Source organism: Schistocerca gregaria, chromosome 2 (genome assembly GCF_023897955.1).
Source record: "Schistocerca gregaria isolate iqSchGreg1 chromosome 2, iqSchGreg1.2, whole genome shotgun sequence".
Lineage (NCBI taxonomy): Eukaryota > Metazoa > Arthropoda > Insecta > Orthoptera > Acrididae > Schistocerca > Schistocerca gregaria.
Window position 1 is genome coordinate 75,481,448 of NC_064921.1, and position 19,969 is coordinate 75,501,416.

At 43.8% G+C, this 19,969-nt stretch overlaps 1 protein-coding gene across 3 annotated transcripts in view; it reads left to right on the forward strand.

Annotated features, from left to right (window-relative positions):
* Window positions 1–744: 744 nt before the first annotated feature.
* Window positions 745–19,969, forward strand: part of LOC126336348 (solute carrier organic anion transporter family member 4A1) — an 840,769-nt gene continuing 821,544 nt past the window's right edge. For all 3 annotated transcript variants that reach the window (XM_049999925.1, XM_049999926.1, XM_049999927.1), the window contains exon 1: window positions 745–964. The gene's annotated coding sequence lies outside the window, so the exon portion shown is untranslated. The remainder of the gene's footprint in view (window positions 965–19,969) is intronic.

A 19,969-nucleotide genomic window follows, 5' to 3' on the forward strand; every position in this document is an offset into this window, starting at 1 on the left:
GAAAAGTATGAAAGTCACACGAGACGAAAACAGCGCATTTGTTTGCAGGAAATACGAAACTGCAAAGACGCCTAAGTGATAGTTTCATACTTTCTGCGATATGATTATCGCTCTCGCACCTCATTTTTGTTTATATGGACATACTTATACAGTAGACATTCAAGATGATAAAATGCCTAGGTTTATTAGGTTACAAAACACAAAGTGTTTTCACTGTTTCGAAACAGCGTATCGAAACATTTCATTGTACTGTTTCATTTGTTTCGAAACAGTTACGTGTTTCAGTTTGCCCATCTCTAGTGCCTACCGAAGCCTCCAGACGTTTACCGACTTCTACCGATTCAGGACTAGGTGAGAGGTGTGCTATCTAAAAGTTTACACACTGTACACGTATGTCCGAAGTACCAGTGCACAGTTCTTCTTAATAACACAGGCACTGTCACTTCGTGTTCGTGAAAGAAGATGGTTTTCCTGGGTCACCTCGTACCGGCATTAGCAACCAGCAGCAGCTACCGGCAGTGACGCGTCTCCTCGGATGGGCGTTCGTGGTTCTCCAGTGACGTCAGCTGCATAAGGACTTCTCGGTAGCGGCAGCCGCTCGCACACTCACCTGGCTGGCGTCGACGCGGCGGTGAAAGAGAAACCGGCGTGCCCCGGCGGTGACTGCGTGCCAGTGACGTCACGGCCAACCAGGGCAGGCACGCCGGGCGCTGGCGCGTCCCCACGCCTCAGTGGTGCCGGCGACTCGCTGCCAGCTGCAAGCTTCGTGCCGCGTCGCCTTGCCGCGCGTTCTTTGTCGTGGCGCGTTTTGCGCGCTGTGTTGTGTCGTGTGCTCTACCCGTGCCGCGTGTGCGTGTGTGATCTGTGTAGTGTCAGTGCAGTGCCTCAAAAGCATCCCTCACCTCCGTGCCGAGACGCCAGCGCTGCCAACAGTCCGCATTTTTTCTAAGGTCAGCAAACACAGGTATTCCTTCAGGTGATTTTTGTTTAGGAAAGCTCGCTATTTCGCCCTCCTTCGCATGGACAACAGATATATTGTGTAGATTTCTCTCTTCGACCATAGATGTTTCGGTTATGCTACACCATCATCTGTGGGTTTATCTTAATTTTACTTATTGCCACATTAAAATATTGTAAATAGTGTAACAGAGCACGTTCCAATACGATTCATACACATTTACGAACAAACAACAAAACTGATGATTTATTTATTGCCGGCCGGAGTGGCCGTGCGGTTCTAGGCGCTACAGTCTGGAACCGCGAGACCGCTACGGTCGCAGGTTCGAATCCTGCTTCGGGCATGGATTGTGTGAGGTCCTTAGGTTAGTTAGGTTTAAGTAGTTCTGAGTTCTAGGAAACTGATTACCTCAAAGTGGAGTCCCATAGTGCTCAGAGACATTTGAACCATTTATTTATTTATCTTACCAAGATTAGAGCTATCGGGCTGTTTCTTAGAACCAAACAGCCATTCTATATGTTCAACGACCCAGATATTATAAAGACTTCCATTTGGTATGGGGAAGTATTTACACTATAAACAGTGGAAAGCTGTAACAGCTACAGTAGAAAAGCGTGAGAGTTTATAGTGGTACGTGAGAATTAGAACAACTAAAGCATTTCACACTCAGGTAGAATTAAACTGAGGTCACTGGCAGAAGAGGTAGGTGAGGGAGAGGAAAGGAACGTGATAGAAAATAAGCAATAAAAAACGGGAGAAGAAGGTGTCGTCACTGGGTGAGAAACGAAAACAGGAAGAAACGGAACTGGCAGCAGATGGAAACATTTGCTTTAGTTTTAAATATTTACTATTAAAAACAGTCTTGATCGCGATTTATTTAGTAAGGAGAGCGGTTTCGACCATTGAGTAGGAACATCTCTATGCTGGAGAATCACTACCAGTGACCTTTGAGTAGGAACCTCTTTCTGCTGGAGAATCTCCAGCAGAAAGAGGTTCCTACTCAATGGTCTGAAGATGACCACAGCAGTGGGCGAAACCGATCTCCTTAATAGATAAATCGTAATCCAAGACTGTTTTTAATAGTAAATATTTGTAACACATTGATCATTGTTACTCCTATAATGTATTCAAAAGTAATTTGCTTTAGTGTTCGACAGACAGAAAACTGGATATGTGTCGTAATTTTTTAATTACCATACCTGGATCGCAATAACACAGTGACTGACAACCAGTTGTTTACAGGACAGCTATCATAGCAACAATATCCTGTGCATAGTTGTCATATCGCTCTGTCAGTTGCAGACAACAATTACGGCTATATAACATTATTGTTGTGATTTGTTATTATACGCTTTATTTCCCTGTGCGGTATGTTTATTTTACGGAATATGTGAAACTATGAAACAGACTAGAAAAGTGATAAAACTATTAGCATCCTACAAAGAAAACTAAATCCTGCTCGTTTGTGAGGAAAGTATAAATGTACTTAGCACGCAGCCGCACAGCTGCTGCTACTGGAGCCATATTGCGCATGCGCGAACTGACAACATCCCACCGCCCCCTTTCCGTGCTAAACTGTCAATCATTTTGTCTTCATGATCCAGGTACAGTTCTGAGGTAAAGAAAAGAAAGTGCCTCAGGTGTTCGCTAAATGCAACAAAGTACTGAGCTGTGCGCGGAGTGCAGGGTAGCTTGTTTCAGAAGCGGGCAGCGGCAACAGAGGAGGAGGAATCTACCAATGTTTTTGTTTTATGAATGATGCCTTACGTTGTGATTATGATGACAAGACAGGAACTTGACTTATGATGTGAGTCATTACGGTGCATGCACACGGCAAAAGAGAGACATCTACATGAAAAAAAAATTAAAAAAAACTAAAGAGAACCCCACTGATGATGGTGTAACAGAGCGAACGAGGAAACCATATTTTGCTGAAGGTAGGATCTTCAAAATATTGCTGCGGCGGCAGTTGTGCGGTCTGAGGCGCCTTGCCACGGTTCGCGCGGCTTCCCTCGTCGGAGGTTCGAGTCCTCCCTCGAGCATGGGTGTGTGTGTTGTCCTTAGCGTAAGTTAGATTAGGTAGTGTGTAAACCTAGGGACCGATGACCTCAGCAGTTTGGTCCCATTGATACTTACCACAAATTTCCAAATTTTCCAAAATATACCACTATATATCTAGCAACCACAATTCCAGCGTCTCGGGAGGAAACCGACGAATATCCCATGGTGATACTACAGCGAAGACGTCACATAACAGTCTGAAGCGTAGGCTGCCAATGAGCTCTTAATGTAGAGAAATCTACAGCTGTGGTGCTCAAACGTTGGAACCGTTTTCACGATTAATGACTCGCAACTGGGGACAGTTACGTAATAGAAAATACCTATGAGTACCATTGTTTAGAGAAACGTAGCAGAACAAGTACAGCGGTCCAGCTGAAAGTAAGTCAATGACTGAGTTCCATTTAATACCACGCTACTGAAAAATCGTAGTACTTTTAGAAAATATTTCTTACGTAACACTTGTACATAAGGTACTGTACTGGAGTACTGATTAGGTGGACTCTGTAGCTGGTAATATAACGGGTCTAAGAAAAGATCAGCTTTCGCTGGAGCCTCTTTACAGCAATTTTGAGAAATTTTAAATTGCGGACACACGAAGAAAGTTACTTGGTACTTCCTGGAGACCTACTCAGAAAATTCTTGGGAGATCGTCTACGTTTCACACACGTAGGGACTGAGAAAATAAAATCAATCTAACTGTTCGCAGATAGGAATGTAAGCAATCAGTGTGAATGGAAAATTAAACAACCTTAATGTATGGCCGAATAATTCGTACTCTTTGCCACAGGATTCGCGGAGCTTACATTTCGAAGTTGTCGCTCAGTTCTCATTTGTTTACGATATACAGCGATTTGAATGTCATGCTGTCGGAGGTCCCAAACCTCCAATGACTAACAGTGCTGTGGGCTGTAACGTTTCACCTATTCCCGGATAAGAAAAACAAAGTGACTGACTGCTAGCTGTTTACTTGAGACCTACCGCTTAGCAACAACCAACCAGAGAAACGAACGAGATTTGCTCGCTCCTCTTTTGTTCGCCCTTGCCATATTGCTCTGCGGTCGACAATTGGAGCTACTAACGTAATCGTTGTGAACAGTCCTAGTGTTGTGCTGTAACACACGGAACAATGTAGCTAACGGAAAGTGGGAGCAGGGAAGCGCGAAGGCTATTACGATCCTACAGGGCGGACTCTGTACTGAAGATTAACAGGAAATTTTCGAAGAGATTTAGTACCGGTATCAAGTAGCTGAGCTGTTGCTGACGCTGTCATATCGGTCGTGCGGGTAGCAACGAACAAGCAGCATCGCCTCTTTCCGTGTCTGTCCCTCACTGTTATTCTATTCCAAGCTAAATTTCTCAGAAAACGAGTTGTGCGGTATTATTGATAACCATCTCACTGCTCCAGTTGATTCAGACACGCATTTTGTAATTCTTGCACAGTGTATCGCCAACGAGGGTTAAATCGTGCTTGTAACAGGCTGGAGTTTCAACCCAATGGTTCTCTCCTGACCGCTGTATCGGCCGCATAATAGCCAAGGCCACCCGAGCTTTTTCCATTAGATTCTTGTTTGTGGCGTTGGTCAGGGACTGAAATGTAGAAGCAAGGACTGCAACGCAGGTGGATTTACTCGTTCATCATTCAAAACGCTAGTGCCCACGTACTCGAAGTACGTATACGTCGTCTCCGGCTATCAACACGACATCGGTCTGCATGATCTACAAAATGCACATCAGTTGGCAGTTCTTTTAAATCAGATAAAGGATAGTTTAGTCGCTTGTACTGTCCTAAATTTCCTACACTTTAAATCGATCGTATTTCGGAATAGACGATGCGATTTTCTCTCATCAAGAAGGATATGTTTCATCAGGAAACACCATTAAATTGCCTGGTCAGCTCTCGGTGCAACTATGTGTAGCCAAAAGACAACTCCTTGAAACAGTGTTCTTCGAGCTGTATGTTTTAATCTGTTCGCTGTTTCGGCCGGCCGGAGTGACCGAGCGGTTCTAGGCGCTAAAGTCGCAGCAGGTTCGAATCCTGCCACGGGCATGGATGTGTGTGATGTCCTTAGGTTAGTTAGGTTTAAGTAGTTCTAAGCCCTACTGATGACCTCAGAAGTTAAGTCCCATAGTGTTCAGAGCCATTTGATTTTTTTTTTTTTCGTTGTTTCATTTAAATTTCCTCGGTTAAACGGAGGATTAAACACGACATTAATAAATGGCAAGAGCGAAGAAAGTGTTAGTCCTCATGTAATTCTCCGTCTTAAGTAATGCACAATCGTTTCACTTATTCTATTTCGCACACAGTGGTTAGTGTTTAACGTCCCGTCGACAACGAGGTCATTAGAGACGGAGCGCAAGCTCGGGTTAGAGAAGGATTTGGAAGGAAATCGGCCGTGCCCTTTCAAAGGAACCATCCCGGCATTTGCCTGAAACGATTTAGGGAAATCACGGAAAACCTAAATCAGGATGGCTGGAGAGGGGATTGAACCGTCGTCCTCCCGAATGCGAGTCCAGTGTGCTAACCACTGCGCCACCTCGCTCGGTAACACAGTGTTCATCATGAGTATGGCATAACCAATTAATTACAATTTATAGACATCTATTCACTGCGGGTTTCGAAACATAAACCCTAATCTGAGGCGAAAACATGGGTTGTTTATGTCTGCTTAATGCTATAATTTTTTCAGGCGAAGTTCTTGGTCTCGAAATTTTCCGAGTAAATAAACGTAGCGTGTTACTGGAAGAAGAGAGTTTTTTCTCGGTATTTACTTCCAAGTTACAGATATTTTGAAGACGAATATCATAAAACACGGGCACACGGCCACGTCAGAATGATACTCGGCGTTTTTCACATACACAAACATTGTCCGAGATGAGAGAAGGGATAAGTGACAGATATAAATCCTAAGACTTTATCACACTGGACACGCATCCGGGACGACGGTTCAATCCCGCGCCCGGCCATCCGCCATCCTGATTTAGGTTTTCTGTGATTTCCCTAAATCGCTTCAGGCAAATGCCAGGATGGTTCCTTTTAAAGGGCACGGCCGACTTCTTTCCCTAATCCGATGAGACCGATGACCTCGCTGTCTGGTCTCCTGCCCCAAACAACCCAATCCTAAGACTTTATATTGGTTTTATCTCCTTCTAGTATCATGGAAGTTATTCTCTCGTGTCTTAACAGATGTCCTGTCATCCTGTCCCTTCTCTTTGTCAGTGTTTTCCACATATTCCTTTCCTCTCCGATCCTGCGGAGAACCTTCTCATTCCTTACCTTATCAGTCGCCGGCCGCGGTGGTCTAGCGGTTCTAGGCGCGCAGTCCGGAACCGCGCGACTGCTACGGTCGCAGGTTCGAATCCTGCCTCGGCCATGGATGTGTGTGATGTCCTTAGGTTAGTTAGGTTTAAGTAGTTCTAAGTTCTAGGGGACTGATGACCAGAGTAGTTAAGTCCCATAGTGCTCAGAGCCATTTGAGCCTTATCAGTCCACTTAATTTTCAACATTCGCCTGTAGTACCACATCTCCGGTTTTCCGACAGTCCATGTTTCACTACCATACAATGCTGTGCTCTAAACGTACATTCTCAGAAATTTCTTTCTCAAATTAAGATCTATGTTTGACACTAATAGACTTCTCTTGGCCAGGAATGCCCATTTTGCCATTGCTAGTCTGCTTTTGATGTCCTCCTTGTTCCTTCCTCCATTGGTTATTTTGCTGCCTAGGTAGCAGAATTACTTAACTTCATCTATTTCGTGTCCATCAATCATGATGTCAAGTTTCTCGCTGTTCTCATTTCTGCCACTTCTCATTTCTTTCTGCCACAATCAGGTGATGAAATGAATTCAGTGGCGACAAGTGAAAATTTCCAGCGGACCGGGATTCGAATCCGTATTTCCCACTTTATACGAGCCGTTGCCTTAACGGCTTCGATTGTCTTGAGTGCGCTTTCCGTTGACTCAAACTCCCAACTTGTCGATCACTACTTGCGTGGAGCCCCCTGTTCACTGTACTCATTGCTCGCTACATCACGCTGGATTCCCGCTCGAGTTTATGGGAGAGAGTCTATCTGCACTGAAATGATCTTAATGGCGGTCAGGCCATATCTATTTATATACGTACATATAAATATTTTAGACACATATACGAAAGTTGGAACTTAAATAGTGGCAACTATTTATTCACAAGTGATACAAAAAGTTACATCTTTGCACCCGTTACTGTCTTTCAAAGTAGTCACCAGCGTTGTGTAGAACCCGTTGCCAGCGATGTAGAAGGCGTAGTATACCGTTAGCAGAGCCTGTTCTATTGATGGAGCGGTCTACTGCCTGTCGAATCTCTGGAACCGTTCTGAAGCGAATGCCGCGAAGTGGTTCCTTAATCTTGGAATCAAATCAAAGTCACAGAGACTAAGGTCGGGGAGTATGGTGGATGGAGCAGTACTTCCCAGTCCCATCGACCTAACAGAGCAGCCACAGCTTGCCCTGTACGCGCTCGCACATTGTCGTACAAAATGATGGGTGTATTGCGCTAAAACTGTCGCCGCTTCTTTGGCCAAGCTGGTCGCAGGTGATGCTCCAAACACGAACAGTAATACGGTGCATTGACGGTCTGCCGTGGAGGAACGTAATGCTTTAGCATAACACCGTCAGAGTCGTACACGAGAATCACCATAACTTTAGACCGTTCCATTCCCACCATCAACAAAACAGGCTCTGCTAACGGTATACTACGCCCTCCACATCGCTGGCAACGGGTTCTACACAACGCTGGTGACTACTTTGAAGACAGTATCAGGTGCAAACATGTAACTCTTTTGTATCGGCTACAATAGTTGCCACTATTTAAGTTCCAACCCTCGTATAACTACATTGCAGAGCCAAAGAAACTGGTACACCTGCCTAATATCGTGTAGGGGCCCCGCGGACACGCATAAGTGCTGCAACTCGACGTGGCATGGACTCGACTCATGTCTGGAGTACTGCTGGAGGAAATGGACACCATGAATCCTGAAGGGCTGTTCATAAATGCGTAAGAGTACGAGGGGGTGAAGATCTCTTCTGAACAGCACGTTGTAAGACATCCCAGACATGATCAATAATGTTCATGTCTGGGGAGTTTGGTGGCCAGCGGCAGAGTCTACACTCAGAAGAGGGTTTTTGGAGCCATTCTGTAGCAAACCTGGACGGGTGGGGTGTCGTATTATCCTGCTGGAATTTCTCGTTGGAATGCCAATGGACATGAATGGACGCAGGTGATCAGACAGTATGCTTACATAGTGTCACCTGACAGTCGTATCGTATCAGGGGTCCCATATCACTCCAACTGCACACGCCCCAGACCATTACAGAGCCTCCACCAGCTTGAATAATCCCTTGCTAACATGCAGGATCCATGGATTCATGAGGTTGTCTCCATACCCGTCCACGTCCATCCACTCGATACAATTTAAAACGAGACTCGCCCGACCAATAAACAGTCCACTGTTGAATGGTTCGCTCGCTGACACTTGTTGATGGACTGAAAGTGGAGAAAATTGCGGAAGAGTTGCACTTCTGTCACGTTAAATATTCTCTTCAGTCGTCGTTGGTCCCGTTCTTGCAGGATCTTTTGCCGGCCTCAGCGACGTCGGTGATTTGATGTTTTACCGGATTCCTGATATTCACGGTATACTTGTGAAATGGTCGTATGCGAAAGTTCCCACTTCATCGCTACCTCGGAGATGCTGTGTCCCGTCTCTCGTGCGCCGACTATAACAAGACGTTCAAAGTCACTTAAATCTTGATAACTTGCCATAGTAGCAACAATAATCAATCTAACAACTGCACCAGACACTTGTTGTCTTGTATAGGCGTTGCCGACCGCAGCGCCGTATTCTGCCTGTTAACATATCTCAGTATTTGCATACTCATGCCTGTACCAGGTTCTTTGGCGCTTCAGTGTATATATGAATTGCGATTTCAGTGCGGATGCGCTCTCTCTGCTGAACACTTTCGGGAACCCAGCGTGATGCGGCGACCAGGGAGGATAGTAGACGCCGGCCGCGGTGGTCTCGCGGTTCTAGGCGCGCAGTCCGGAGCCGTGCGACTGCTACGGTCGCAGGTTCGAATCCTGCCTCGGGCATGGATGTGTGTGATGTCCTTAGGTTAGTTAGGTTTAAGTAGTTCTAAGTTCTAGGGGACTAATGACCACAGCAGTTGAGTCCCATAGTGCTCAGAGCCATTTTGAGGATAGTAGACAGGGGGCGCTACGTAAGAAGTGTGCGACAAGTTGGGAATTTCAGTCAGATGGAAAGCTCTCTCGAAGAGCCGAAGCAATTAAGGCTACTGCTCACGTAAAGAGCGAAATCCGGGTTCGAGACCTAGTCCGGCACAAATATAACTTGTCGCCATTGAATTTATTTCAGTCCCCGATGTCAGAAACACTGAAAAAAAAATGTTCAAATGTGTGTGGAATCTTATGGGACTTAACTGCTAAGGTTATCAGTCCCTAAGCTTACACACTACCGAACCTAAATTATCCTAAGGACAAACACACGCACCCATGCCCAAGGGAGGTCTCGAACCTCCGCCGGGATCAGCCGCACAGTCCATGACTGCAGCGCCTGAGACCGCTCGGCTAATCCCGCACGGCACAGAATTTCTGTTCATTTCATCATGTATATGTGCAGCTGCCGGCCGGGGAGGCCGAGAGGTTCTAAGCGCTTCAGTCTGGAACCGCGCGGCCGCTACGGTCGCAGATTTGAATCCTGCCTCGGGCATCGATTTGTGTGATGTCCTTAGGTTAGTTAGGTTTCAGTAGTTCTAAGTTCTAGGGGACTGATGATCTCAGATGTTAAGTCCCATAGTGTTCAGAGCCATTTGAACCATTTTTTTTTATGTGCAGCTGCGGGATCAAGAATGGTGTCTTTCCCTTTGGACAGACACCACACATATATGAAGATCATTTAGATTTTTCCTCGTTTGTTATATAAACTATGTAAACTGTGAATTCTGTAAATTGTTGTTTCAGCAGTATCCTGCAATACTGTACGGTTACGTAAGGTACGGCTAAATGAATCGAGTAAATAAATAGGTTGAAAAGTACACCTCGCGAATATCACAATGTAAACCTTGTTTCGCGCATTTAGAGGTGAAAACGTGTGTACTTTATGGGGAGCCAACACTCCATACGCGGGATGCAGCACCTGTTGCCGTCCGAGTCGCTGCGGACGCTCGGCTGCACCGGGTGCAGCGAGCGTTACGGCAGACTGGTGGAGGGGATGACCGCTCACGGAACGAACGCCTGTCCCTCGCTGTTTCACCTTATCGCGACCGCGAACACGGTTTTTAAACACGCAAGCTCTGCAGTTGCGGTCTTGACCTTGAATCTGGGGACTGTAAACGTCTACAAGCTCACCTAGTTTGTTCCCAGGCGGAAGACTAACTCGTTCTGGAATCCAAAAGCTTTCTCCCGCTCTGTACACAGTGCGATATTTCAGTAAGTAACTCAACAAATCCTCGATTCACCTCAGGACCGGTAAATTAAAAAATAAACCTAGGCAGAAGCATTTGTTCAACATTTGTAGACTACAGAAGAGCATGTGATTCGATTGACAGGTAAACATCATTCACCATTTTAAAAGTGCGGAGCTGACAACAAATCAGTGGCAATCATAAAAAGAGACACCCTAAAAAATACAAAATGCAAAATTAAATTTTTGTGTTAAACAGCCAAGGATTCTGAGATCGAAACTGGTGTAAGCTAAGGAGATGCAGTGCCCCCACTGCTTTTCAACTGCGTGCTGCAAAAGGCAGTCGGGGAAAGGAGGAAAAGAGCAGAAGATGGAGTAGTTTAAAAAAATTATAATTGGTAGGAAAGGGGATAATCTGAGATATGATTGACATTTGCAGACGATCTTGCCATCTTAGCTGAGTCTATAGGAGATGCAAGAATGCAGATAAATCCCTTACAGGAGACATCTGTAAAAGCAGTCTTTTGTAGACCTCTTGAAAAAAAACTGAGTTTATGGCAAATGCCAAGGAAGAACTGAAATACATGAAAACTGATTATGGAAGAATAAAAAAAGCTACAAACTTTAATTATCTAGGCGAAATAATACAACTGAATGCTTTGGACAATGAAACTCGCTTAGCAAAGGCAAGGGTAATGGAAGAGGATTTTCAATTATTTATCCACAAATGGAGATATCCGGCTCTACAGCACTCTGATTAGACCAGAATGCCTTTGTGCTTCAGACTACCTTTCGTTAAGTGCAGTTACACAAATAAGTGAAATAGAAAAGAAGGGAAAAGAATGAAGTGATCGTGAGGCATTGTTGGCATGGAGACCCCATCCGGGTAAGTTAGGCTGCCGGGTTGCAAATCTTTTTTTCAGGTGACGCCACATTGGGCAACGTGCACGTATGTGATGATGATGGAAGGATGATGAAAATAGCACAACTTCCACTCCACGAGTGGAGAAAAATTTCAGACCCGACCGGGGATCGAATCTGGGCCCTCTGCATGGGAGGCAACATATTGCCACTCAGCTAAGTATGTGGATAGAAAAGAAGGAAAGGAAAATAATCAGGAAAATCTTGGGACCAGAATATGACAATGGGAAATGGAAATTAAGAAGTAATAAAGAAACTTATGGAAGTGCGGAACGAATATTACCCACAATGAGGAAGAGAAGAATTGTGTTTGATGGACAACTAAAAACGCTAGATGAAAAAAAGAATAACAAAAAGAGTTCTTAACTCTTTTGATAGAAACAAAAAAATACGTAAATGCCGTGAATCAAAGAATTTAAAGCAGGCCTGAGAGAAATAAAAATAACGTAAGAAGAAATAGGAGGGAGAACAATTCAGAGCAAAAGTAAAACGTTTCAAGGGCTTCCAGGAGAAAACAATGAAACAGACAGGTTCAACATGGACAGAAGAAAGAATAACACAGGGAAAGAATGAAAAACGGGGAAAAGAAAGAAGACATACGTTATTTCGTGTGGCCGTCGGTACCCTAGACCAATAAAAAAAGTAGGCACTAGAGTGAAACTGCAGTCAACAGCCAAATTAAGTGAACTCAAATCTTCATGCTTTAGTTACCAAATGTCTGTTTCTCATTAAAATTGCAACACCAGGAAAGATATTAAATAACAAAATTTTACTCATTGAGCGTCCACAGTCTGCTAAGAAGAATATGTGATTAAATTCGTAGATGATTTGGGGTCATACACGGTCTGAAATTTTTAGACGGTACCTTTGGTAGCAACTGAGGCTCTAACCTGGCCGGTTACGGAGTAGAATTGAACTTGGATGACAGGTAAGAGTGTGTCATTACACGCTGCTTCAACTCTTACAAGAGTTCATCAATCGCAATAAGTGCTGACTGCCTCACGTGAAAGCCATGGTCAGATGTTTTATGTGCGTGAAAGACCGGGAGAACTTGCTCTACAGGGCAACAGTCGAACACCCTCCCTAACGATACAGGTCAGACGGGAATAACGTCGCGATTTACCTCCAAGAGCTACTGTCAAAATTTCACTATTCCACGACTAGTTACGGTTCACATATCATCATCAGGCTCATCAAGCATTTACGTCACAGTAGGTGACATAAAATTAAGGGAGTCAAATAATAAAATCCATGAATTTATTGTCTGACGCCATTGATTTTATATCGTATAGTACAGTGTGAATGTTTTATGAACCTGATGATGGTTCATAGACTGAAAGTTGTTGTTGAAAAAAGAAATTCTGACAGCAGGCCTTGGGGGAGAACCACGACTATCTTCAAAAACGAGCTGTGAGGATCAACCTGCTTTAAAATATGTTATTTCAGGACAGCATGGACAACATGCGGTCTTGCGTTATCTTGTTCAAGGATAACGCCCTTGAGAAGCTATAAATGTAGCGTCTGCTGACCAAATTACCGGCTATGCGAACCAGAGGCGGTCGTGTTGAGTACTCCCTGTCGCGCTAGAAGCTCGGCCCGTGTAACTAAAGCTCCTGCACTGATCAGCCAGAACATTATGACTGCGTAACTACTGACAGCCTTGGGAGAGCCAGTCCTGACAAAACTCTACCATCTGGTGAGCAAGATGTATGAAACAGGCGAAATACCCTCAGACTTCAAGAAGAATATAATAATTCCAAACCCAAAGAAAGCAGGTGTTGACAGATGTGAAAATTACCGAACTATCAGTTTAATAAGTCAAAGCTGCAAAATACTAATGCGAATTCTTTACAGACGACTGGAAAAACTGATAGAAGCCGACCTCAGGGAAGATCAGTTTGAATTCCGTAGAAATGTTGGAACACATGAGGCAATTCTCACACTACGACTTATCTTAGAAGAAAGATTAAGGAAAGGCAAACCTACGTTTCTAGCATTTGCAGACTTAGAGAAAGCTTCTGACAATGTTGATTGGAGTACTCTCTTTCAAATTCTGAAGGTGGCAGGGGTAAAATATAGGGAGCGAAAGGCTATTTACAATTTGTACAGAAAGCAGATGGCAGTCATAAGAGTCGAGGGGTATGAAAGGGAAGCAGTAGTTGGGAAGGGAGTGAGACAGGGTTGTAGCCTATCCCCGATGGTATTCAATCTGTATATTAAGCAAGCAGTAAAGGAAACAAAAGAAAAATTTGGAGTAGGAATTAAAATCCATGGAGAACAATTAAAAACTTTGAGGTTCGCCGACGACATTGTAATTCTGTCAGAGACAGCAAAGGACTTGGAAGAGCAGTTGAACGGAATGGACAGTATCTTGAAAGGAGGGTATAAGATGAACATCAACAAAAGCAAAACGAGGACAATGGAATGTAGTCGAATTAAGTCGGGTGATGCTGAGGGAATTAGATACGGAAATGAGACAGTTAAAGTAGTAAAGGAGTTTTGCTATTTGGGGAGCAAAATAACTCATGATGGTCGAAGTAGAGCGGATATAAAATGTAGACTGGCAATGGCAAGGAAAGCGTTTCTGAAGATGAGAAATTAGTTAACATCGAGTATACATTTAAACGTCAGGAAGTCGTTTCTTAAAGTATTTGTATGGAGTGTAGCCATGAATGGAAGTGAAACGTGGACGATAAATAGTTTAGACAAGAAGAGAATAGAAGCTTTCGAAATGGTGTGCTACAGAAGAATACTGAAGATTAGATGGGTAGATCACATAACTAATGTGCAAGTATTGAATAGAATTGGGGAGAAGAGGAGCTTGTGGCATAACTTGACTAGAAGAAGGGATCGCTTGGTATGACATGTTCTGAGACATCGAGGGATCACCAATTTAGTATTGAAGGGCAGCGTGGAGGGTAAAAATCGTAGAGGGAGGCCAAGTGATGAATACACTAAGCAGATTCAGAAGGATGTAGGCTGCAGTACGTGCTGGGAGATGAAGAAGCTTGCACAGGATAGAGTAGCATGGAGAGCTGCATCAAACCAGTTTCAGGACTGAAGACCACAACAACAACAACAACGACCTAATAGCCAGTATGTCCACCTATGGCAAGGATAACAGCGGCGATGCGTCGTGGCATGGTAAGACGGTAGAGTGAGTTGGCTCCGCATCTGCACACACGTCACCTAATTCCCGTGAATTCCATGGAGGGGGGGGGGGGGGGGGGGGCGATGAGCTCTCGCGCCACGTTCAGTCACATTCCAGATGTGTTCGACCGGGTTCGGATCCGGTGAGTTGAGGGGGGCCAGCATATAATTGGAACTCGTCACTATATTCCTAGAACCACTCCATCACACTCCTGGCCTTGTGACATGGCGCATTGCCTTGTTGACAGGTACCACTGCTGTCAGGAAACATGATCGTCGTGGTGTACGTGGTATGCAACCAGTATGCAGTACTCCTTGACCATCATGGCACCTTGCATGAGCTCCATTTGACTCATTCGTGCCCACATGACTGTTCTTTTGCTGACGCCAGCTTGTCTCCGTCCCGCAGTACAGGTGTAAAGGAGCTGTTGCCCCGGAAGATGACGGATTTGCGCCCTCCTATCGGCATGACGAAGGAGATAACAGGATTCATCAGATGATGCAATGCTCTGTCACTACGCGAACTTCCAGTGCCGATGGTCACGTGCTCATTCGAGTCGTAGTTGCCGATGTCGCAGTGTTAATATTGGTACTCCATGCGTGAGTCGTCGGCTGCGGAGGCCCATCGTTACGAGTATTGGGTACACTGCATGTTCAGGCGCACTTGTATTCTGCCCTGCATTAAAGTCTGATGTTAGTTCCGCCACAGTTCGCCGCCTGTCCTGTTTAAGCAGTCTGCCGAGCCTACAACGTCCGACATCTGTAATGAGGAGTGACCACCCATCACCACGACGTCTGGACGTGGTTTCACCTTATGTCCGCGCAGCACACCTTGAACACCCGACAAGACGTACAGTTCCCGAATGCTCGTGCTGAGCCTACGGATCATCGCAATCTGCCCTCGGTAAAACCCAGATAGGTGGTGCGCCTTCCACCTTCTATACACGGACAGCACGCCCATTCATAGTAGACATACTATGTGTCCGACTAGGAGGCATTCCTCGCCAGGTGACGCTGCTATCGCCTGGAGAGGTTTATATCGATAGTAGGTCGGTGGTGCTAATGTTCTGTCTGATCAGTGTATATACTAGGTTAAATCGTCCGAATTATTTCCTCAACCCTGAGGATTCGGCAGTGTTTACTTGTGTGTGGTTAACCTATTCACGCAACTTCTTACAATACAGGGTGATTCAAAAAGAATACCACAACATTAAAAGTGTGTATTTAATGAAAGAAACAAATATAACCTTCTGTTATACATCATTACAAAGAGTATTTAAAAAGGTTTTTTTTCACTCAAAAACAAGTTCAGAGATGTTCAATATGGCCCCCTCCAGACACTCGAGCAATATCAACCCGATACTCCAACTCGTTCGACACTCTCTGTAACAGTTTGGATAGCTGCTGTTATTTCTCATTTCAAATCATCAATGGTGTCTGGGAGAGGTGGCCGAAACACCATATCCTTAACATACCCCCATAAGAAAAAATCGCAGGGGGTAAGATCAGGGCTTCTTGGAGGCCAGTGATGAAGTGCTCTGTCATGGGCTGCCTGGCGGCCGATCCATCGCCTCGGGTAGTTGACGTTCAGGTAGTTACGGACAGATAAGTGCCAATGTGGTGGCGCTTCATCCTGCTGAAATATGAATTGTTGTGCTTCTTGTTCGAGCTGAGGGAACAGCCAGTTCTCTAACATCTCCAGATAGTGTAGTCCAGTTACAGTAGCACCTTCGAAGAAAAAGGGACCAAAAACTTTATTGGCTGAAATGGCACAGAAAACGTTCACCTTAGGCGAGTCATGTTCATACTGAGTTGTTTCCCGCGGATTCTCAGTGCCCCATATACAGACATTGTGACGGTTGACTTTCCCGTTAGTGTCGAAAGTTGCTTCATCACTAAACACAATCTTTGAAACGAAAGATTCATCTCCATTTGAGCAAGGATAAAATCACAGAAATCGATTCTTTTAGTCTTATCAGCTGCAGACAGTGCTTGAACCAATTTCAGACGATAAGGTTTCATAACTAAGCTTTTTCGTAGGACTCTCCATACAGTTGATTGTGGAATTTGCAGCTCTCTGCTAGCTCTGCGAGTCGATTTTCCTGGGCTGCGAACAAATGCTTGCTGGATGCGTGCTACATTTTCATCACTCGTTCTCGGCCGTCCAGAACTTTTCCCTTTGCACAAACACCCATTCTCTGTAAACTGTTTATATCAACGTTAAATACACCACCTATCAGGAGGTTTAACACCATACTTCGTTCGAAATGCACGCTGAACAACTGTCGTCGATTCACTTCTGCCGTACTCAATAACACAAAAAGCTTTCTGTTGATCGGTCGCCATCTTAGCATCAACTGACGTTGACGCCTAGTCAATAGCGCCTCAAGCGAACAAATGTACAACTAAATGAAATTTTATAGCTCCCTTAATTCGCCGACAGATAGTGCTTACCTCTGCCTTTTGTCGTTGCAGAGTTTTAAATTCCTAAAGTTGTGGCATTCTTTTTGAATCACCCTGTATATCCCATAAAATATTTGCTATTGAATCTAGAGAGTGTAATTAGCAATAATTAATGTGTGTATACAGGGTGGTCAGAAAATGTCTGAAACGCTTCTCGCGATGTTGTAGGGCAGATTGAACTGAGACATAAATGTTAAGAAAAAAAAAGCGATACGTTGCGCCTTTTCCAAGTTATTTAGCATTGAAGTTAGCCAATCAGATCGTCGTTCGCGTAAATTCAAGTTCCAGCTAACGAGACAAACCACTCGTTGGGCAACACCGCCCCTGGCAGGCCGCTTGAGTGTGAGCGCGCGACGCCACGATTGGCTAAATGCTATGCTAAATAACTTGGAAACGGAGCAACGCATCGAATTTTTTTCTTAACATTTATGTCTCAGTTCAATCTGCCCTACATCACGACAAGCGTTTCAGACATTTTATGACCACCCTGTAGAGGTATTTAGAATGTCCTTTTCGTACAACAGAAAAATTGAAATCTAATATTACACGGACATAGGAATACTGGCTCAGAATTTGTGTGATGGTTGCTAAATATTAAATGTGACGAGTTAAGAACTTGGTACCATTATCTTCAGAAATGAGTGTTCTGCGGTAACTACCTGTGATTAATTATTTTTGCCTGTATATATGCGCTTGCAACAGCTGTTTTTATTTTTCAATCATAAATAGGTATTTTAATAAATACGGCACTATGAAGCCCCTTGAATTGTACAATGCATGAACTCAGTTCTAAAAGCATTTTCGTACAGGCCCTATTACCCGAAACAATTTTGTTACTTTTTTGTTCATTAGATTAAATTAGTTCTTGCCCAGCACGGAGGTTTGAGTAACCAATCTCCCCTACTCTCTCCAAATTCACGCTGTTATTGAATGTATTTACCGTTGGCATAAAAATAAGACAGAAAATTTGTTGGTTGTTGAGCTGTGGTCAAAACTTCACTCTTTGAAGATTCGCAATAAAAATCACTCATACTACCATATATAAGAAATGGGATTAACTATTCACTTAGCGCATGTATGTGAATGATAACGACATATAAATACATCACAACGAATACTCCACTCCATCTTTCCAGTTGCGAAAATATCTCATACAACGAACAATTTTGAAACGAATTGCTTCAGTATAGCTTCCGACTGAAGAAAGGAACGCAATTGTATACAAATTAATGTATGTCATGTTTATAACTACTTTTATTAAAATATGCTTACAACACGCAATTGAGTTCCACGTCCTAGTTCCCAGTTCTCTCTGAAAATTTATGGACCATCTTCTTCTTTGTTTGGGATCACTTGGAAATCTAAATAGGCGGAAATCATTTTTACAATGGATAGTGCAGTTCACAGCTGAGTAGCCATCCATATTTACTATGAGATCTTGAATACGTTTAATTAGAATTCTGTCCCGCATCGTGACTCATTTGTAAATAAGTATCAATGTCCTATACTTGGAGGAAAACGTGGTTGGTAGTTCAGCTCAAGTAATTCGAATCTTATGTACGACAATGACGAAAGAAACTTGGCAACGCTGTTTCTCCTCGAAGCCTTCACTCACGGATGCTTCCATTGTGGTGCTCTACGCAGAATCGGGACTCGTGTGAAAAGGCGGCGCGGTGCCATCCATGCCTTTGTCCAGCCACTGTTGTCGATGGACGCACCACTCTTGGGGGACCACTCTCTGCTGCTGCGTCGCGGGGGGCCTCCACAGTGCTTAGCCTCCTATTAACCTGAGCTGATCTGTACCCCATGTTTTCCCGAAAGTATAGGACATTCATTGTTGTTTACAAATGAGTCACAATGAGGTACAGAATTTTAATTAAATGTGTTGAAGAATTCGTCGTAAATGTGGGTGGCTGCTGAGCTGTGAACAGTACTAACCATTGCAATAATGGCTTTTGCATGTTTAGATTTCCAAAAGACCCCGAACTAAGAACGAAGACAAAGATGGCCCATGGAGTGCTGCAGAGACATTTGGGATCCAGGACCTGGTGCTTAATTGTGTGTTGTATACGTTCATAAAATTAGTTATAAACGTGAAGCCTGTTGTATACAACTGCGTTTCTTCCCCCAATCGAAATCTATACTGAATCATTTTGTCTCAATTCGTTAGATATTTCCGCAATTGGCACGGTGGGGAGAAATATTTATTGTGATGTATTTACACGTTGTTATCATAAACATATATACACAACTGAATCACACTTAACCTCATTTTTATATAGGTCTTGTAGGACGAGTGACAGTTAAGATATTTTTATAGCGTACTGGTTATTATCAAGAAACTTGCACAAGTAACTCAAACTGTAACACGTAATTTTCTTTTTTCCTGGGAATTTCTCCGATTTTTTAAACAGTTACTTTTTTTACTTGTCCGTCCACGAAGACGTATAAATGCTTGTGTACGCCACAGACAAGAAAAATGAACTCAGATTGTAACCACAGTGTTTAATTCGAAAGTAAGGAGTTTTTTTAACACTTGAGCTGTACAGAACTGAATATGTGTAATTACAACCAATAAAAAATGCGCAGTACATTTATTACTTACATTCTGAGTAATCAAGACAGGGAACTCCGTAAGAACTAGCGAAAATTTTAGCGCAGAACAGCTACATTACAAACAGCATTTTAACTTTATCACCTCACCTAAAGGCATATAGTCACCCGGAGGCGACTGATTAGTATCCTCAAAAACTTGCCACCAGTGAACTGTGGACTTTGACCGAAGCAGTCTAATTGGCATTAGTGTAGCAATTTATCAGAAGTTTGAAGATAAAGAGAAGTTGTCATCTGAATTCACAATAAAGTTGCAGAAAAAGAAAATCGTGCAATGATTGGATCGTATTGATCGTACTTAATTTCAGTAATTCAGTTGTTTCCCTGCTAGACGCGTCTTGCATTAGTTTCG